The sequence below is a fragment of the Triticum dicoccoides genome, chromosome 7B, assembly GCF_002162155.2.
Source record: "Triticum dicoccoides isolate Atlit2015 ecotype Zavitan chromosome 7B, WEW_v2.0, whole genome shotgun sequence".
NCBI classification, from domain to species: domain Eukaryota; kingdom Viridiplantae; phylum Streptophyta; class Magnoliopsida; order Poales; family Poaceae; genus Triticum; species Triticum dicoccoides.
The window spans coordinates 480,056,616-480,064,377 of record NC_041393.1 but is presented as its reverse complement, the minus strand read 5'-3'; positions in this window follow the sequence as shown (position 1 = coordinate 480,064,377).

Sequence of the window (7,762 nt, the reverse complement as noted above, 5' to 3'; positions counted from 1 at the left end):
CGTTGCGCCGCATCGCCGTGGCCGCCGCCCTCCCACTGCCCCGCCTGCGAGCCTCCTTCCGTCCCGCCTCCCCGCGACGCATAGGCTGCACCTGCTCGCGCCGCCCCTACCCCTGCTGTCCGCCACCACAGTCCGTCGCGCTGCTTGTCGACCCTCACGCCCCACTGCTACCTTCTGCCACGCTCGACTCCGCCCTCCTCTGTCGCGCCTCCATGGCCCTTCCCGCCTCCGGCCACTGCAGGCCCCGCCCCGCCGCGCCATGCTCGCTCGCGGCGCGCCTTGGCCGCGGCCACGCCTCGGGCGTGTGCACGCGAGCCGTGGCGGGTCTGTCCCGCCCCGCCGCCCGTTACGCCCGGCTCCAGCGCCCGCACGCCCGTGGACATGCGGGCGGGCGCCCGCACCCGTTTTGCCCGGTTGCCCCCCGGGCCTATGACAGTGGGGCCCACCCCCAAAATCTTTAAAAAAATAAAAGTTAAAAAACTAATTAATTAATTAGTAGAATAATTAATTAATTTTCTTAATTAACTAACTAACAACCTAATTAGTTTAATTAAGTCTGCTACTTAGGAACAGTCAATGACAGGTGGGTCCCCCACCTCAGTTTGACCAGTCAACGCCCCGTTGACTGCTGACGTTGTGCTGATGCAATAACTCTTTTTTAGAATTATTAATAGTTTTAAAATAATGTTTAAACTTTGATAATTCATAGAAAAATAACCGTAGCTCGGATCGAAAAACTTTGTACATGAAAGTTGCTCAGAACGACGAGACGAATCCAACTAAGCCCTCCGTTCGTCTGCCACACATTCCTAGCATAGCGAACATGCAACCTTTCCCCTCCGGTTCATTTGTCTGACACATGTCAGGAACCGGGAAAACTTTTCCGGATGTTTCCCCCTTCGCCAGTATCGCCTAGCACTGTGTTAGAACACCTCTACCACCGTTTATTGTCTTGTTATGCTTATGTTGTCGTGTATTTACTGTTTCTTCCCCCTCTTCTCTCCGGTAGACCTGAGACCGATGCTACCGCTGTGATCGACTACGTCACCGACGACACTTCTTCCCTTTCAGCGGAGTTTCTAGGCAAGCCCCCCCTTTGATCATCCCGATATCGCCCATTCCATTCTCTCATGCTTGCATTAGATTTTGCTACTGTATTGATTGCTCCTATCCTGATGCATAGCCTGCTTTTGTACCTGCTGTTGTACCTTACTTGCTTATCCTAAACTTCTTAGTATAGGTTGGTTAGTGATCCATCAGTGACCCCCACTTGTCCTTGTTGCCCCTGGTATCATCGACGCCTCGATCAACATGATCGACAACCAGAGCCCGAAACCTCACATCACATCACGCCCCTTTTGTTGCTCGACTCTGCAGAGTTACCATCGAGTGTCGAGGGTGATACCTCATACGTCACTCCTGATGAGATCTCTGTAGTGTAGCTATTCGGTCATGGTCATCGAGGGTGATTCCTCCTTAACCACTTCCGATACGACTCTGTCATGCAACCCCTCAATTGTGAACCTCGAGGGTGGTTCCTCTTACGTTCACCTTGATGATTACATTGAGTGGAATCCTCCGAGGGTGATTCCTCGGGTTTTCCCCTTGATGTTTGGACACGCGGTTACCCGGACTTTACTTGAGACCATTGTTGAAGTCGGGTCGGCCCTGAGGGGTACCCGCGAGTTGATGTGGAAGTCGGGCGGGCCCGTAGAGCACCCGCGAGTTTTCCACGTGGCATGGACAGGCAGTCTGGGCCCTTGCCGTAAGTCCACGGGACGGGGTAACGGGGTCACATTATCGTGAGTATCTGCTCGTCTCCGCGAGCCCCCAATGCACTAACAGGTTTGGGTATTTGTTCCGAGTTGGCCTCTTGCCTTTACACACTAACCATCACGCGAGAATAGTTATGGGCCTCGACGTCGCAGTATCAGCCGAAGCTTTGTCAAACGTCCAGTTCAGCAGTGCGGCACGGTCGAATCCTGTTGGCCATCCAAGGCGGTGCTGGTATTCACCATGCACGCAACGACCTGGAGTGCTGCGGGCGATGGGCCCAAGACCCCGGAGTGCTTAGGATGTAGACCGGCGGGGACCTCTCTGCTGAGCCTAGGTAGGCCTGCGACGTGTTGATCTTCCGAGGTCGGGCATTGACCCCAGAAAGGTGTGTCCAGCCAGAGTGATCGAGCGTGTTGGGTAACGTGGTGCATCCCTGCAGGGAAGTTATATATTCGAATACTGTGTCCACGATAATGGACGTTCAGACTTGTATCCTGATCTTATATAACTAGAAATGGATACTTGAGATATGTGATGGATATGTGGCTCTGAGATTGCTTTCCAGTAGGGACTCGGGGAAGGATCTCTGGGCGTTGATGTTACAACATGCTTGTTTAATATTAAAATGCTATTATTTACTCCTCTACATGCTGCAAGATGCTTGGAGCTGCTTGAAGATGCTAGTCTTTGATAGGCTAGGCCTTCCCCCTCTATTCTGGCATTCTGCAGTTCAGTCCACAGATACAAACCTTTCATTTGCTACCAATGCATACTTAGTATAGATCTGATGCTTGCGAATACTTTGGATGAGTACTCACGGTTGCTTTGCTACCCCTTTTCCCCCTTCTTTCGTCTTTCCGGTTGTTACAACCAGATGATGGATCCCTGGAGCTAGATGCCACCGCTGACAGATACTACTACGTGGAGACCGCCGACGACCAGGAGTAGTTAGGAGGTCCCAGGTAGGAGTCCTTGCCTCTTTGATCGTGTTGCTTTTGTGCTAGCCTTCTTAAGGCACCCTTGTTTAACTTATGGTTGTTCTCAGATATTGCTGCTTCTGCTGACTCTTGTGTATCGAGCTATATATTCAAGCCCTCGAGGCCCCTGGCTTGTAATATAAAGTTTGTATTATTTTATTTGTGTCTAGAGTTGTGTTGTGATATTTTTCTGTGAGCCCCTGATCTTGATCGTACACATTTGTGTGTATGATTAGTGTACGATCGAATTGGGGGCGTCACAACTTATGTTAATAAGCTTAAAGACTTATATACTTTTGATCTTTAAATTTTCATCTTCTACCACCATGGTTACTATTTCTCCAACTTTGGTATCCCAGTTTGTCATATTTGTCTCATTGGTTTTTTCTCATCTAGCTCATCATTGGTGTCTTCTAGTGTTCAAAAAAAGATGTCCAAACCACGTTTTAATTTTACTAGCATTACACCGGTGCTTCGCTACGGCCAAACGTTAGTATTCATGAACCATATATGGCATATGATATAAATGGGAATAAGTGTCCATGGGCACCAAACCCGAATACATAGGGTTTTCATCGTGCTATTCGTCCATGGGATGTATCCATGTGTAAATCGATTAGTATGGGTAGGTATGGGTCTTGCTTTTCGTCCATGGGATGTATCCATGCGTAACCCGAATAGTTATGGATCGAATAACCTTTCGAGCCTTCCCCAATGCATCACTATCCTCCTTCGAAACCAATAGAAATCCACTGACCATCCCTGTCAAACATAACCCAAGGTAGGATCTCCCGATCCTGAGCTACCGGGGAAAGTAAACAGGCGAGTAATGGAAGGAATGAACGCAAGCTTCTTGGCTCCGTTCAGGGCAGATGAAGTAAAGGCAGCACTCTGAATTTGATCGATGCAAGATATGCATGGGAGTAGGTCAGTATATGCGTATTTGCCAATAGAGGAAAACATGTAGTAAGTAGGCTTGCTTTTTCGTAGGGATAGGTAGCTGGGTATCCAATGAAGCGGAAATGCAATTCTGGGGTGAGTGAAGGGGGAAGCTCAAGGAAAGCTTTGCTCGCTTGCTCAAAAAGCTCTAACGCTCGTTTACGAGTAGAGTGCATAAGCCCTTAGGGTATTTTTGTGTATAAATTATATAGTTAGAAATTATATTATATCATAAAAATCTAGTCTGGTTGAAAATAAGAAAGGATTTCCAATAAGCAATAGTTATTTGTTTTCTTTATACTTTAATAAAGAATTATTAAATTTCTATAACAAAAAGACAAAACCAGAGTTTAGTAGTCATTAATCGTTCTTGAATTCGATCTCGTACTAAACGAATGGAAATTGATAAAAATAAAAAAACATAACTTAGAAAGAGAGGTTCTGACGTTACCCTCAAAAAGAAAAGGAAGACAAACTAGCCAAGAGACGGAAAAAAGGTAGAGCCCAACCACCGAAACAAGAGAGTAAGGGCTAGGGGGTATGGGCCAGCTCGGGCTCTTCCTGCATGCCAGAAATGGCCCACAAAAAAGAAGAATCCTAAAACAAAATGAGAAGTTGATAACCAACTTCTAGGAGAGACATAATTAACTGTTGTGCTCTCGGTAGCTACAACACCCACGGAATTTAAATAGCCTAAAGGAGCAAACATGCTGAGCTAGCTAATTTTTCCTTTGTGCGATCTCGGCTCTTCGGAATGATTTGGAGAGAGCCCCGCCTCCTCTTGGTTGGTGCCCAGCACGTAATATGAATAGTTGTGGATTACGTATGATAAAAAAAATGGCACCTTCGAGTTATCCATGAGCTACTTGATTTTTTTTAGGGAAATCACTCAACTAATATTAATAACTAAATGTTTTTTATGTTGATACAAGTTACAGTATTTTGTGAAGATGTTTGGTTTATTTTTGAACATGTAACCTTATTCATACTCGCAACCATTACAAGTGAACTGCTTTGAATACATGATCAAAAAAATTACAAAGTAATTCCTACAACTAAGAATTACAATCAAATCTAGACATCTTGTCCGTGGTATAAATCTTTGCAAGATGAAATTTTAAATACAACCATTACATGTGCATTAACCATTTTTTAGTGCTTGGAGAGACCGGCCCACAAATGGATTAAACATTGGATAAGTAACCGACGCACAACTCATGTCATGTGGTCTGGTCGGCTTTTAAAGCCCGTGCACTTGGTGCATCTTGCTAGCCTCTTGGGCGTCTAAAGGAAAACAAGAAATCGGGAGCAGCTAATAATGGGTATCCTTTGGAGAGTTTTTGCATAGGTTAGTTTCTTGGCCTAGGAGGGCACCAAGTGGTGTGCCCGATAGCTGTCGCGTGTCATGTACCCATGGGATTTCAGTTTCATCTTTCCTTTTCTAAACACGTTTTCCAGGTGGGTTTTTATCGGTCTTTTGGTTTTTGCTTGGTTTTCCCTAGGTTTAGGTGGAATTTTTGAGGGAGGGAGAGGGGTCGGAGAGCAGTGCTTTCACGAGAACCACATATGTGCTTCCAGAAAAGAGAAAAGCATAGTTGTGCTTCCGAAAACATGAAAAAGAAAATTTGTGCTTATGTGGGTTTTTTTGGTTTTGGTTTTTCCCTTTTTTGGGTTTTTCTTGTTTCCGGTTTCTTCAGTTTTCGGCTTTTTCTGTTTTAGGGTTTTTTATTCCAGATTTTTGTGAAATGAAAAAGTTTGTCAAAACCTATTAACATGGGATCTAGTTTTGAAGATCTAGACGCGGGAAATTCAATGGTGAAAATTGCTCGTGATTTAGACGCATGGTTTAATAAATAAAACGTTTTGGAAAAATTAATCTACAAGAAAATAAATAAGAAAAACTCCTAGATTGCATACCCTTAATTAATTAGTGATTTCAGTGGGCCCCCTCTTGTGTGTAAGAATAGGCAAATGGGTGTGTCTATAGCTCACCTGCAGCGAGCACGATCGTCTCCTCGCCTCTGCATGACGCACAAGTTCATTTTGCTTCTTCTTTTTGTATTTCAAAAAATAGATATTTCAAAATTACTTACATTTTTAAAGGTGTTAAAATCATATATAAAAATATCCAGGTAGTGTAAAAAATGTTCATGCAACTTTTGAAGAATATTGATAGCATTCAAAAAAATTGGTTGCAACATTAAAAAAAATCACGTGTTTCAAAAAATATTTTGACATTTCTTTAAAATGTTTACACAATCTAAAAAAATGTCCGTGCAACTTTAAAAAAATTGTTCCATTCAAAGAAATGCTCACACATCTCAAAGAAACGGTTCATACATTTTAGAAAATGCTTACACAATGTAAAGAAATGCTCACACATCTCAAGTGCTCGGTTAGTCTACCCCTTACGAAACCCCAATCGATCACTGCAATCGTCCAGCATTGATATGATTATTAGGTAAGGCATCACCACCATGAGCGACCACGGCACACGACGTCTTCTCAATAGGACATTCCCTCTCATAACTAATCTCAGCTTTAAATCTATGATTCTCTTATCTTTTTCTATGAGTTGGAGTGATTTTCTTATCTAATATGGATAATTTGAGGGACATGAAAATTGAATTTGGAATCAATCATATTTTGGTGTATAACTTTTTGCTATATAGTACAAATCAGATTCTGGAGTAACTAATTTGGAAACTAAATTTGTCTCGTCAAAGCTAGACAATTTGATATAGTAGTGTTTTTGTAGTACTAATATATTTATAAACCAATGAAAACATGAGCTCAGACGGCTTTTTTGCACGGGCTCTGAATTTTTGTATGGCGCGAAGAGTGCACATCAATCTGTAAATGGCACGGTCCACTTGAGGGTATTACACGTGCGACCCACCTAGTTTTGGGAACCTAACCTTTCGGACAGTTGCCGACCAGTTTTCGGAATCTTCTTGAAGGTTCCTAAAACGATTTAATTTTAACTTCTTCTTTTTTGTCATTTTTTTTCTATTCTTCCTTTTTGTTTCAATATTTGCTTTTTCATAAAAACGCATATTTGAAAAAAACTTTGCGATTTCAAAAGATATTCAAACTGGAAACAAGTTTGAGCTTTCAAAATATGTTCACAAACTTAAAAAAGCATGTTGTTATAAAAAACATATGTTTTCAAAATATGTTCATGTTTGAAAAAATGTTTGAAATTTGAAAAAATATCATACTTTCAAGAAATGTTAAAAATATAAATAAATGTTGTGTTTTAAAGAAATGTTCAATTTCTCCAAAGAAATGTTCACAAAATTTTGTAAACATGTTCATGAAATTTTCGAAAACTGTTCGCAAGTTTTTTTTTAAAATCACATCTTTTCAACGAATGTACTGGATTTATTTAAATTGTTCACCACAATAGCCAGGTGTGCCATAGTAGTAGGTGGCCACAACAATCATGTTCGCTGACAATACAATGGCGCTGACCTGCTTCATCTAACAGCCCATGTGGCGACAGATCAAGCGATTCAGATAGACCCACCGATGCCTAGCAGTGGATTTAATTGTTTGCATTGTATATATTACCGCCGGGTTTTTTTGGTTGGTTTTATTTTAATTTCGAATATGTCCATGAATTTAAAAATGTTTAACGGATTATTTAAAAGCTTAAGAATTTTTAAAAACTTTATGAATTTGATAAAGTATTCACAAATTTGAAAAAATCGTAAATTTTGAAAATACTCACGAATTGGAACTCTAATTTGAAAACCGTTCGTGAATTTAAAAGTATTCACAAACTAAAAAAATTCACGAGTTACAAAAATGTTCACGAACATAAAGAATATTCACGAATTTGTAAACATAAAAAAACTAAAAATGCTCACAAATTCAAAAAAAATACTAATTCAAAAAATTAAGACGATTTTAAAATACTTATGAAGTTTTAAAACGTTCACCAATTTAAAAATGTTCACGAAATTAAAAAATCATAAATTTGAAGAAAAACGCCAAGTTGGAAAATGTTCAAAAATTTTAAAAGGTTTAGGAATTGTTTTTTTTTTCAAATTTTGAAATAAAATCAT